Raw genomic sequence first — 13,565 nt, 5'->3', positions numbered from 1 at the left:
ACACAGTCCACAAAGCCATTTCCATTTTTAATTCAGGATAACCGTGAAAAAATGTATCCTAAAAGTTTTAATGCTAGGGCATTTTATTATACTGTTATACAGCTATTCTTTCATTTTATTTGTTTTACTTCTGAAGCCAATAGTCATAACGTGTCAGCATACATAGGTTGAAGTCTTCCCTAAGCAACTAATTTGGGCCCAAATTTATCAAGACAGTGAGAAATTGCAGATAAAGTACCAACCAATCAGCTCCTAACTGTTATTTCTCTAACGTCCTAGTGGATGCTGGGGACTCCGTAAGGACCATGGGGAATAGACGGGCTCCGCAGGAGACTGGGCACTCTAAGAAAGATTTAGTACTACTGGTGTGCACTGGCTCCTCCCTCTATGCCCCTCCTCCAGACCTCAGTTAGAATCTGTGCCCGGACAGAGCTGGGTGCATTTTAGTGAGCTCTCCTGAGCTTGCTAATAAGAAAGTATTTTAGTTAGGTTTTTTATTTTCAGAGAGCTTCTGCTGGCAACAGACTCTCTGCTACGTGGGACTGAGGGGAGAGAAGCAAGCCTACTAACTGCGGCTAGGTTGCGCTTCTTAGGCTACTGGACACCATTAGCTCCAGAGGGATCGAACACAGGAACCTAACCTTGGTCGTCCGTTCCCGGAGCCGTGCCGCCGTCCCCCTCGCAGAGCCAGAAGACAGAAGCCGGCGGGTTGAAGCAAGAAGACGTCAAAATCGGCGGCAGAAGACTCCTGTCTTCATATGAGGTAGCGCACAGCACTGCAGCTGTGTGCCATTGCGCCCACACTAACCCACACACTCCGGTCACTGTAGGGTGCAGGGCGCAGGGGGGGGCGCCCTGGGCAGCAATTGATTACCTCCTGGCAAAAAAGAAGCATATATACAGCTGGGCACTGTATTATGCATGAGCCCCCGCCATTAATTTTACTCAAAATCGCGGGACAGAAGCCCGCCGCTGAGGGGGCGTGGCCTTCTTCCTCAGCACTCACCAGCGCCATTTTCTCTCCACAGCTCCGCTGAGAGGAAGCTCCCCAGGCTCTCCCCTGCAGACTCACGGTAGAAAGAGGGTAAAAAGAGAGGGGGGGGCACATAAATTTAGCGCTTTAATCATATATACAGCAGCTACTGGGTAAACACTAAGTTACTGTATGATTCCTGGGTCATATAGCGCTGGGGTGTGTGCTGGCATACTCTCTCTCTGTCTCTCCAAAAGGCCTTGTGGGGGTCCTGTCCTCATTTAGAGCATCCCCTGTGTGTGTGGTGTGTCGGTACGCGTGTGTCGACATGTTTGACGAGGAGGGCTATGTGGAGGCAGAGCAGGTGCAGATGAATGACGTGTCTCCGCCGACACCTGATTGGATGGATATGTGGAAGGTGTTAAATGATAATGTAAACTCCTTGCATAAAAGGTTGGATAAAGCTGAAGCCTTGGGACAGTCGGGGTCTCAGCCCATGCCTGATCCTACAGCGCAGAGGCCGTCAGGGTCTCAGAAGCGCCCACTATCCAAAATTGTTGACACAGATATCGACACGGATTCTGACTCCAGTGTCGATGACGATGATGCAAAATTGCAGCCTAAAATGGCTAAAGCCATCCGCTACATGATTATAGCAATGAAGGATGTATTGCACATATCAGAGGTAAACCCTGTCCCAAGAGGGTTTATATGTATGGGGAGAAAAAGCAAGAGGTGACTTTTCCCCCTTCACATGAGTTAAATGAGTTATGTGAAAAAGCGTGGGATTCCCCCGATAGGAAAGTGCTGATTTCCAAAAGGTTACTTATGGCGTACCCTTTCCCGCCAACGGACAGGATGCGCTGGGAATCCTCCCCTAGGGTAGATAAAGCTCTGACAGGCTTATCTAATAAGGTGGCCCTGCCGTCACAGGATACGGCCTCCCTAAAGGATCCTGCCGATAGGAAGCAGGAAAGTATCCTGAAGTCTGTTTATACACATTCAGGTACTCTACTGAGGCCGGCAATTGCGTCGTCCTGGATGTGTAGTGCTGTAGCAGCATGGACAGATAATCTGTCTGAGGAACTGGATACCTTAGACAAGGATACCATTTTACTGACCCTGGGGCATATAAAAGATGCTGTCCTATATATGAGGGATGCCCAGAGGGACATTTGCCTACTGGGCTCTAGAATAAATGCAATGTCAATTTCTGCCAGAAGGGTCCTGTGGACTCGGCAATGGACAGGTGATGCCGACTCCAAAAAGCACATGGAGGTTTTACCTTACAAGGGTGAGGAATTGTTTGGGGACGGTCTCTCGGACCTAGTTTCCACAGCTACGGCTGGGAAGTCAATTTTTTTACCATATATTCCCTCACAGCCTAAGAAAGCACCGTATTACCAAATGCAGTCCTTTCGTTCACAAAGAAGCAAGAAAGTCAGAGGTGCATCCTTTCTTGCCAGAGGCAGGGGTAGAGGAAAGAAGCTGCACCATACAGCTAGTTCCCAGGAACAGAAGACCTCCCCGGCTTCCACTAAATCCACCGCATGACGCTGGGGCTCCACAGGTGGAGCCAGGAGCGGTGGGGGCGCGTCTCCGAAATTTCAGCCACCAGTGGGTTTGCTCACAGGTGGATCCCTGGGCTATACAGATTGTGTCTCAGGGATACAAGCTGGAATTCGAAGTGATGCCCCCTCACCGTTACCTCAAATCGGCCCTGCCAGCTTCCCCCATGGAAAGGGAAGTAGTGTTAGCGGCAATTCACAAGTTATATCTCCAGCAGGTGGTGGTAAAGGTTCCCCTCCTTCAACAGGGAAGGGGATACTATTCCACAATGTTTGTGGTACCGAAACCGGACGGTTCGGTCAGACCCATATTGAATTTTCTCTAACGTCCTAAGTGGATGCTGGGGACTCCGTCAGGACCATGGGGAATAGCGGCTCCGCAGGAGACAGGGCACAAAAGTAAAAGCTTTAGGATCAGGTGGTGTGCACTGGCTCCTCCCCCTATGACCCTCCTCCAAGCCTCAGTTAAGATTTTGTGCCCGGCCGAGAAGGGTGCAATCTAGGTGGCTCTCCTAAAGAGCTGCTTAGAGTAAAAGTTTTGTTAGGTTTTTTATTTTCAGTGAGTCCTGCTGGCAACAGGCTCACTGCTACGAGGGACTTAGGGGAGAGAAGTGAACTCACCTGCGTGCAGGATGGATTGGCTTCTTAGGCTACTGGACACCATTAGCTCCAGAGGGAGTCGGAACACAGGTCTCACCCTGGGGTTCGTCCCGAAGCCGCGCCGCCGACCCCCTTGCAGATGCCGAAAAGTGAAGAGGTCCAGAAACCGGCGACAGAAGACTCTTCAGTCTTCATAAGGTAGCGCACAGCACTGCAGCTGTGCGCCATTGTTGTCAGCACACTTCATAGCAGCGGTCACTGAGGGTGCAGGGCGCTGGGGGGGGGGCGCCCTGGGCAGCAATGATAGTACCTTATTCTGGCTAAAAATACATCACATATAGCCCCTGGGGGCTATATGGATGTATTTAACCCCTGCCAGGTCTCAGAAAAACGGGAGAAGAAGCCCGCCGAAAAGGGGGCGGGGCCTATTCTCCTCAGCACACAGCGCCATTTTCCCTCACAGAAATGCTGGTGGGAAGGCTCCCAGGCTCTCCCCTGCACTGCACTACAGAAACAGGGTTAAAACAGAGAGGGGGGGCACTTATTTGGCGATATGTATATATATATTAAAATGCTATAAGGGAAAAACACTTATATAAAGGTTGTCCCTGTATAATTATAGCGTTTTTGGTGTGTGCTGGCAAACTCTCCCTCTGTCTCCCCAAAGGGCTAGTGGGGTCCTGTCCTCTATCAGAGCATTCCCTGTGTGTGTGCTGTGTGTCGGTACGTGTGTGTCGACATGTATGAGGACGATGTTGGTGAGGAGGCGGAGCAATTGCCTGAAATGGTGATGTCACTCTCTAGGGAGTCGACACCGGAATGGATGGCTTATTTAAGGAATTACGTGATAATGTCAACACGCTGCAAGGTCGGTTGACGACATGAGACGGCCGGCAAACAAATTAGTACCTGTCCAGGCGTCTCAAACACCGTCAGGGGCTGTAAAACGCTCATTTACCTCAGTCGGTAGACACAGACACGGACACTGACTCCAGTGTCGACGGTGAAGAAACAAACGTATTTTCCTTTAGGGCCACACGTTACATGTTAAGGGCAATGAAGGAGGTGTTACATATTTCTGATACTACAAGTACCACAAAGAAGGGTATTATGTGGGGTGTGAAAAAACTACCTGTAGTTTTTCCTGAATCAGATAAATTAAATGAAGTGTGTGATGATGAGTGGGTTTCCCCCGATAGAAAATTATTGGCGGTATACCCTTTCCCGCCAGAAACACCCTTTAGGGTGGATAAGGCGCTCACACGCTTATCAAAACAAGTGGCGGTACCGTCTCCAGATAGGGCCGCCCTCAAGGAGCCAGCTGAGAGGCTGGAAAATATCCTAAAAAGGTATATACACACATACTGGTGTTATACTGCGACCAGCGATCGCCTCAACCTGGATGTGCAGCGCTGGGGTGGCTTGGTCGGATTCCCTGACTGAAAATATTGATACCCTTGACAGGGACAGTATTTTATTGACTATAGAGCATTTAAAGGATGCATTTCTATATATGCGAGATGCACAGAGGGATATTTGCACTCTGGCATCAAGAGTAAGTGCGATGTCCATATCTGCCAGAAGATGTTTATGGACACGACAGTGGTCAGGTGATGCAGATTCCAAACGGCACATGGAAGTATTGCCGTATAAAGGGGAGGAGTTATTTGGGGTCGGTCCATCGGACCTGGTGGCCACGGCAACAGCTGGAAAATCCACCTTTTTTACCCCAAGTCACATCTCAGCAGAAAAAGACACCGTCTTTTCAGCCTCAGTCCTTTCGTCCCCATAAGGGCAAGCGGGCAAAAGGCCAGTCATATCTGCCCAGGGATAGAGGAAAGGGAAGAAGACTGCAGCAGGCAGCCCATTCCCAGGAACAGAGCCCTCCACCGCTTCTACTAAGTCCTCAGCATGACGCTGGGGCCGTACAAGCGGACTCAGGTGCGGTGGGGGGTCGTCTCAAGAGTTTCAGCGCGTAGTGGGCTCACTCGCAAGTGGACCCCTGGATCCTACAAGTAGTATCCCAGGGGTACAGATTGGAAATTCGAGACGTCTCCCCCTCGCAGGCTCCTGATGTCTGTTTTACCAACGTCTTCCTCCGACAGGGAGGCAGTATTGGAAACAATTCACAAGCTGTATTCCCAGCAGGTGATAATCAAAGTACCCCTCCTACAACAAGGAAAGGGGTATTATTCCACACTATATTGTGGTACTGAAGCCGGACGGCTCGGTGAGACCTATTCTAAATGGATAATCTTTGAACACTTACATACAAAGGTTCAAATCAAGATGGAGTCACTCAGAGCAGTGATAGCGAACCAATAGGGTGTCCCTGGACATCAAGGTTGCTTACCTCCATGTCCCAAATTGCCCTTCTCACCAAGGGTACCTCAGGTTCGTGGTACGGAACTGTCACTATCAGTTTCAGACGCTGCCGTTTGGATTGTCCACGGCACCCCGGGTCTTTACCAAAGTAATGGCCGAAATGATGATTCTTCTTCAAAGAAAAGGCGTCTTAATTATCCCTTACTTGGACGATCTCCTGATAAGGGCAGGGTCCAGAGAACAGTTGGAAGTCGGAGTAGCACTATCTCAAGTAGTTCTACGACAGCACGGGTGGATTTTAAATATCCAAAATCGCAGCCGTTTCCGACGACACGTCTGCTGTTCCTAGGGATGGTTCTGGACACAGTCCAGAAAAAGGTGTTTCTCCCGGAGGAGAAAGCCAGGGAGTTATCCGAGCTAGTCAGGAACCTCCTAAAACCAGGAAAAGTGTCAGTGCATCATTGCACAAGAGTCCTGGGAAAAATGGTGGCTTATTACGAAGCGATTCCATTCGGCAGATTCCACGCAAGAACTTTTCAGTGGGATCTGCTGGACAAATGGTCCGGATCGCATCTTCAGATGCATCAGCGGATAACCCTATCTCCAAGGACAAGGGTGTCTCTCCTGTGGTGGTTACAGAGTGCTCATCTTCTAGAGGGCCGCAGATTCGGCATTCAGGATTGGATGCTGGTGACCACGGAGGCCAGCCTGAGAGGCTGGGGAGCAGTCACACAAGGAAAAAATTTCCAGGGAGTGTGATCAAGTCTGGAGACTTTTCTCCACATAAATATACTGGAGCTAAGGGCAATTTACAATGCTCTAAGCTTAGCAAGACCTCTGCTTCAAGGTCAGCCGGTATTGATCCAGTGGGACAACAACACGGCAGTCGCCCACGTAAACAGACAGGGCGGCACAAGAAGCAGGAGGGCAATGGCAGAAACTGCAAGGATTTTTCGCTGGGCGGAAAATCATGTGATAGCACTGTCAGCAGTGTTCATTCCGGGAGTGGACAACTGGGAAGCAGACTTCCTCAGCACAACCTCCACCCGGGAGAGTGGGGACTTCATCGGGAAGTCTTCCACATGATTGTGAACCGTTGGGAAAGACCAAAGGTGGACATGATGGCGTCCCGCCTGAACAAAAAACTGGACAAGTATTGCGCCAGGTCAAAAGACCCTCAGGCAATAGCTGTGGACGTTCTGGTAACACCGTGGGTGTACCAGTCGGTGTATGTCTTACCTCCTCTGCTTCTCATACCCAAGGTATTGAGAATTATAAGACGTAGAGGAGTAAGAACTATACTCGTGGCTCCGGATTGGCCAAGAAGGACTTGGTACCCGGAACTTCAAGAGATGCTCACAGAGGACTCATGGCCTCTGCCGCTAAGAAGGGACTTGTTTCAGCAAGTACCATGTCTGTTCCAAGACTTACCGCGGCTGCGTTTGACGGCATGGCGGTTGAACGCCGGATCCTAAGGGAAAAAGGCATTCCGGAAGAGGTCATTCCTACCCTGGTCAAAGCCAGGAAGGAGGTGACCGCACAACATTATCACCACATGTGGCGAAAATATGTTGCGTGGTGTGAGGCCAGGAAGGCCCCACGAAGAAATTTCAACTCGGTCGTTTCCTGCATTCCTGCAAACAGGAGTGTCTATGGGCCTCAAATTGGGGTCCATTAAGGTTCCAATTTCGGCCCTGTCGATTTTTTTCCAAAAAAGAATTGGCTTCAGTTCCTGAAGTCCAGAAGTTTGTCAAGGGAGTACTGCATATACAACCCCCTTTTGTGCCTCCAGTGGCACTGTGGGATCTCAACGTAGTTCTGGGATTCCTCAAATCACATTGGTTTAAACCGCTCAAATCTGTGGATTTGAAATATTTCACAGGGAAAGTGACCATGCGGTTGGCCCTGGCCTCGGCCAGGCGAGTGTCAGAATTGGCGGCGTTTGTCTCACAAAAGCCCATATCTGATTGTCCATTCGGACAGGGCAGAGCTGCGGACTCGTCCCCAGTTTCTCCCTAAGGTGGTGTCAGTGTTTCACCTGAACCAGCTTATTGTGGTACCTGCGGCTACTAGGGACTTGGAGGACTCCAAGTTGCTAGATGTTGTCAGGGCCCTGAAAATATGGGCCCTCATTCCGAGTTGATCGGTCGCAAGGCGAATTTAGCAGAGTTACACACGCTAAGCCGCCGCCTACTGGGAGTGAATCTTAGCTTCTTAAAATTGCGACCGATGTATGCGCAATATTGCGATTACTAACTACTTAGCAGTTTCAGAGTAGCTTCAGACTTACTCTGCCTGTGCGATCAGTTCAGTGCTTGTCGTTCCTGTTTGACGTCACAAACACACCCAGCGTTCGCCCAGGCACTCCCACCGTTTCTCCGGCCACTCCTGCGTTTTTTCCGGAAACGGTAGCGTTTTCAGCCACACGCCCCTGAAACGCCGTGTTTCCGCCCAGTAACACCCATTTCCTGTCAATCACATTACGATCGCCGGAGCGAAGAAAAAGCCGTGAGTAAAAATACTTTCTTCATAGTAAAGTTACTTGGTGCAGTCGCAGTGCGAACTTTGCGCATGCGTACTAAGCGGATTTTCACTGCGATGCGATGAAAAATACCGAGCGAACAACTCGGAATGAGGGCCCTAGTTTCCAGGACGACTGGAGTCAGGAAAACTGACTTGCTGTTATCCTGTATGCACCCAACAAACTGGGTGCTCTTGCTTCTAAGCAGACGATTGCTAGTTGGATGTGTAGTACAATTCAGCTTGCACATTCTGTGGCAGGCCTGCCACAGCCAAAATATGTAAATGCCCATTTCACAAGGAAGGTGGGCTCATCTTGGGCGGCTGCCCGAGGGCTCTCGGCTTTACAACTTTGCCGAGCTGATACTTGGTCAGGGGCACACCCTGACTGAGGAGGACCTGGAGTTCTCTCATTCGGTGCTGCAGAGTCATCCGCACTCTCCCGCCCGTTTGGGAGCTTTGGTATAATCCCCATGGTCCTGACGGAGTCCCCAGCATCCACTTAGGACGTTAGAGAAAATAAGAATTTACTTACCGATAATTCTATTTCTCGTAGTCCGTAGTGGATGCTGGGCGCCCATCCCAAGTGCGGATTGTCTGCAATACTTGTACATAGTTATTGTTACAAAAATCGGGTTATTATTGTTGTGAGCCATCTTTTCAGAGGCTCTGCTGTTATCATGCTGTTAACTGGGTTCAGATCACAGGTTGTACAGTGTGATTGGTGTGGCTGGTATGAGTCTTACCCGGGATTCAAAATCCTTCCTTATTCTGTACGCTCGTCCGGGCACAGTATCCTAACTGAGGCTTGGAGGAGGGTCATAGGGGGAGGAGCCAGTGCACACCACCTGATCCTAAAGCTTTTACTTTTGTGCCCTGTCTCCTGCGGAGCCGCTATTCCCCATGGTCCTGACGGAGTCCCCAGCATCCACTACGGACTACGAGAAATAGAATTATCGGTAAGTAAATTCTTATTTAAAGTCCCTGAACATTTATCTGAAAAGGTTCAAGTTCAAAATGGAATCGCTCAGAGCGGTCATTGCAAGCCTGGAAGAGGGGGATTTTATGGTGTCTCTGGACATCAAGGATGCTTACCTGCATGTCCCCATTTATCCACCTCATCAGGAGTACCTCAGATTTGTGGTACAGGACTGTCATTACCAATTCCAGACGTTGCCGTTTGGGCTCTCCAGTCTCCACGGCACCGAGAATATTTACCAAGGTAATGGCAGAAATGATGGTGATCCTGAGAAAGCAAGGAGTCACAGTTATCCCATACTTGGACGATCTCCTCATAAAGGCGAGGTCCAGAGAGCAGTTGCTGATCAGCGTAGGACACTCTCAGGAAGTGTTGCAGCAGCATGGCTGGATTCTGAATATCCAAAAGTCGCAGCTGATTCCTACGACGCATCTGCCCTTTCTGGGCATGATTCTGGACACAGACCAGAAGAAGGTGTTTCTCCCGGCGGAGAAGGCTCAGGAGCTCGTGACTCTTGTCAGAGACCTCTTAAAACCGAAACAGGTGTCGGTGCATCACTGCACGCGAGTCCTGGGAAAGATGGTGGCATCGTACGAAGCCATTCCCTTCGGCAGGTTCCATGCGAGGATCTTTCAGTGGGATCTGTTGGACAAGTGGTCCGGATCGCATCTTCAGATGCATCGGCTGATCACCCTGTCCCCGAGGGCCAGGGTGTCTCTTCTGTGGTGGCTGCAGAGTGCTCACCTTCTCGAGGGCCGCAGGTTCGGCATACAGGACTGGGTCCTGGTGACCACGGATGCGAGCCTCCGAGGATGGGGGGCAGTCACTCAGGGAAGAAACTTCCAAGGGTTGTGGTCAAGTCAGGAGGCTTGTCTGCACATAAATATCCTGGAACTAAGGGCCATATACAACGCCCTGAGTCAAGCGGAGCCTCTGCTTCGAAACCAACCGGTGCTGATTCAGTCAGACAACATCACCGCAGTGGCTCATGTAAACCGCCAGGGCGGCACAAGAAGCAGAGTGGCGATGGCGGAAGCCACCAAGATTCTTCGTTGGGCGGAGAATCATGTGCAAGCACTGTCAGCAGTGTTCATTCCGGGAGTGGACAACTGGGAAGCAGACTTCCTCAGCAGGCACGACCTCCACCCGGGAGAGTGGGGACTTCATCACGAAGTCTTCACTCAGATTACAAATCGATGGGAACTGCCACAGGTGGACATGATGGCATCCCGTCTCAACAAAAAGCTACAAAGGTATTGCGACAGGTCAAGAGACCCTCAGGCGATAGCTGTGGACGCACTAGTAACACCGTGGGTGTTCCAGTCAGTCTATGTGTTTCCTCCTCTTCCTCTCATACCCAATGTGCTGAGAATCGTAAGAAAAAGAGGAGTGAGAACAATACTCATTGTTCCGGATTGGCCAAGAAGGACTTGGTACCCGGAACTGCAAGAAATGCTCACAGAGGACCCATGGCCGCTGCCTCTAAGACAGGACCTGTTGCAACAGGGGCCCTGTCTGTTCCAAGACTTACCGCGGCTGCGTTTGACGGCATGGCGGTTGAACGCAGGATCCTAGCGGAAAAAGGCATTCCGGATGAAGTTATTCCTACGCTGATAAAGGCTAGGAAGGACGTGACAGCAAAACGCTATCACCGTATATGGCGAAAATATGTGGCCTGGTGTGAGGCCAGGAAGGCCCCTACAGAGGAATTCCAGCTGGGCCGGTTCCTGCACTTCCTACAGTCTGGAGTGACTATGTGCTTGAAGTTGGGGTCCATAAAGGTCCAGATTTCGGCCCTATTCATTTTCTTTCAAAAGGAACTGGCTTCTCTTCCTGAAGTTCAGACGTTTGTTAAGGGAGTGCTGCATATTCAGCCCCCTTTTGTGCCACCAGTGGCACCTTGGGATCTCAACGTGGTGTTGGGTTTCCTGAAATCCCACTGGTTTGAGCCACTTAAGACCGTGGAGCTAAAGTATCTCACGTGGAAGGTGGTCATGCTATTGGCCTTAGCTTCGGCTAGGCGTGTGTCAGAATTGGCGGCTTTGTCATGTAAAAGCCCTGATAAAGCTAAATATTTATCTTATATAAAACCCTTTATGAGGTCTAAGAACACTGTACACTACTTACGTATGGAGTACCGTAAGGGTACGCTCGTTGCGTAACAATCGCTTAGCCGTGGTCGAGACGTTCAAGCGTCACGTTCGCTCACGGCCAAGAGATCACAGGCAGGCACGTTATTGGCTGCCGACTAACGTAATGATTCGCTATAGCGTAGCGGACGCTCGGGACCACGAGGAGATCACCAGCGGCGCAGACGCTCACAATGTTAAACCTTTATATCTAAACCATAAACAATGTAATATGCTGTAAAACCTTAGTGTAGAGATAGGGTGTAGATGCAACACAGTGTAACCTTATTAACTTAAAAGCTGTTTGAGCGTCACCGACGCTCTGAGAATACTTAACACTATAAGAAATACACAGATACCGTGCTTAGGGTCCAACGCCTAATATATATATATTATGAATGTTATACTTGCAAAAGAATTATTACAATACAAGTCATACACTACAATATAACATAGACTACCTAACCAGATAACTACACATGAAATACAATACAATACTATTACGTTTAAGAGAATACGAGAGAAAGAGGAGAAGAGAGAGAGAGAGAGATATGGCCCACAACAACAAGAAAGACAATATGATTGCGGAGAAAACTTACGCACAAAGGAAACGATCGCATGCGCCTCTGGACATCCAGCTCCCGATTTTCAGCAATGATAACCGTTGAAGAGTGAGAGCTGGATGTGATCGGCTTGTCTATTTATGCCCCACACACAATACAATTCAATGGTCCCTACAATCTCATTGTTCATTGGACATAGGAATTCCTCCTCGCATTATAACAAAAGGTCATAGGTTGATTCATACAGGTGGGCTGTGACGATTTCCAACTGCTCAGGTGGGTGGGAAACTAGGTTTCCCGCCGCATGGATAAGTAAGTGCAAATAATAGTAAATGGACATAAACTTCTTATGTCCATAATTATTCGCACGAGCGATTAATCCGCTTCAAACCAACACCGGAATTTTGCTAATTAAATACTCTTCCGATGGATACTAAACACCACTGTATTACTCCTGTCTGACCCTTCGTATCAAACAAAGGGGGATTTCTCTGTTCATGAACATTCTACATTAACCAAACTTTCAGAATCTATCAAAGGGACCATGATCTACAAAATACATTATATAGTGGAAATATGTAACGATTGAGTCGCACGCTACGAACACATGAACTCTACCGTAAATGCACATACCGCGCGCCCGCGGGTGCCCACAACAGCGAGTATGCGCACGCACGGGAGAGCGCACACATGCGCAGCGCAGACCTGTGTGAGGTGCAAATATGGCAGTGTGCATCGTGATATTTTTCTGACTTTGACAGTCCACCCTTTGGCAGTCAACAATAACTGCCACTTCCTAAAACATTTCAAAAAGAGAAAAATATATGTCAGGGGTTAATACATTTACATGGTTGGGTAGGGGAGGAGAGGAGAAGGTAGGAAAAGGGTATGACCTAGTGTGATAGCAGAAGCATGTGTGTATGAATCCGTGCTTGGGGGTCATGTATCATCGTGCCGTACGTGTTTTAAATCAAGCTTCGAGGCATTGCGAAGTATTCATTTGAATTCCTTCTTATCCCGTGGTACGGGTCTGTGGATGGGCTGTCAAACTTTACCGAGCTCTTTTCGGGTAACAAAATGGGGAGCACATTTTAGTTGATGATACATGAATGGGGAAATATGTGATTGCTGATATCTGTGCCTGTATTCCCTATACTATGTGTGTAATTACCTGAAGGTTGTAGAGATGAAGATAAGACATAATTACGGTAAATGCAGTGGTATTCTATGTCAGGTAAATGAGCATTTGTCGGTTGAAGTCTTGTTCGGTGTCTGTTGAATGCAGTCTTCTTTGTGCTTTTGCCCATAAGGTGCGAGCAAAAGCTTTGTCAATGTCCATAGATTTACAAAAGTGTTGGGCTAGCGTAATTTTAAAATTTCTAGGGAAACTGGGGATCTATGGCATAGTTCATCAAAAATCTGTGTATAAGGTTGTCAAAACTTCTTCTTTAATCCATCTGTTGTCTGTATATCGGATCATCAAATTCCTCGTCCAAGTGGGTCTTTTTACCTTGGAGAAAATGGAAAAACAGGTGAAAGAAACGGACCGTAGAAATCGCATTTTCATCACATCATTGTTTCTACATTTGGGTCATAAATCAAATCCATTGGAATTACAATTTCCTCACTCCTTAAACTCATCACCCTGGTACTTCGTTTACACTTCGTTAAAGCCTGACCGCATCTAAATATCAAGCCAATCGTTATGATAACACCTAAGATACATAGGAGAAACTTCCCTACATCCATTATGACTCCTTGAGCCCATTCTCCTAAACCGGAGAACCAATTTCGCGGGTTCAACCATGACACCCAACCAGTCAGCTCATTACTCACAGCAGCAAGGGTGAGATTGTGTCTCCTGCGAAATTCCCACTTCAGTTGGAGAATATCGTCCATCTTTTGGTC

General features: G+C 48.8%; 1 protein-coding gene across 1 annotated transcript in view; it reads left to right on the top strand.

Moving 5' to 3' along the window:
* The window catches only part of LOC134969417 (receptor-interacting serine/threonine-protein kinase 2-like), a 144,655-nt gene that overhangs the window by 118,376 nt on the left and 12,714 nt on the right, over nucleotides 1–13,565 (top strand). The gene's annotated exons all lie outside the window — the stretch shown is intronic.

The sequence above is a fragment of the Pseudophryne corroboree genome, chromosome 11 (assembly GCF_028390025.1).
Source record: "Pseudophryne corroboree isolate aPseCor3 chromosome 11, aPseCor3.hap2, whole genome shotgun sequence".
NCBI lineage: Eukaryota > Metazoa > Chordata > Amphibia > Anura > Myobatrachidae > Pseudophryne > Pseudophryne corroboree.
Note: the sequence above shows the minus strand (reverse complement) of the source record. Positions and strands in the feature narration are given on the sequence as shown.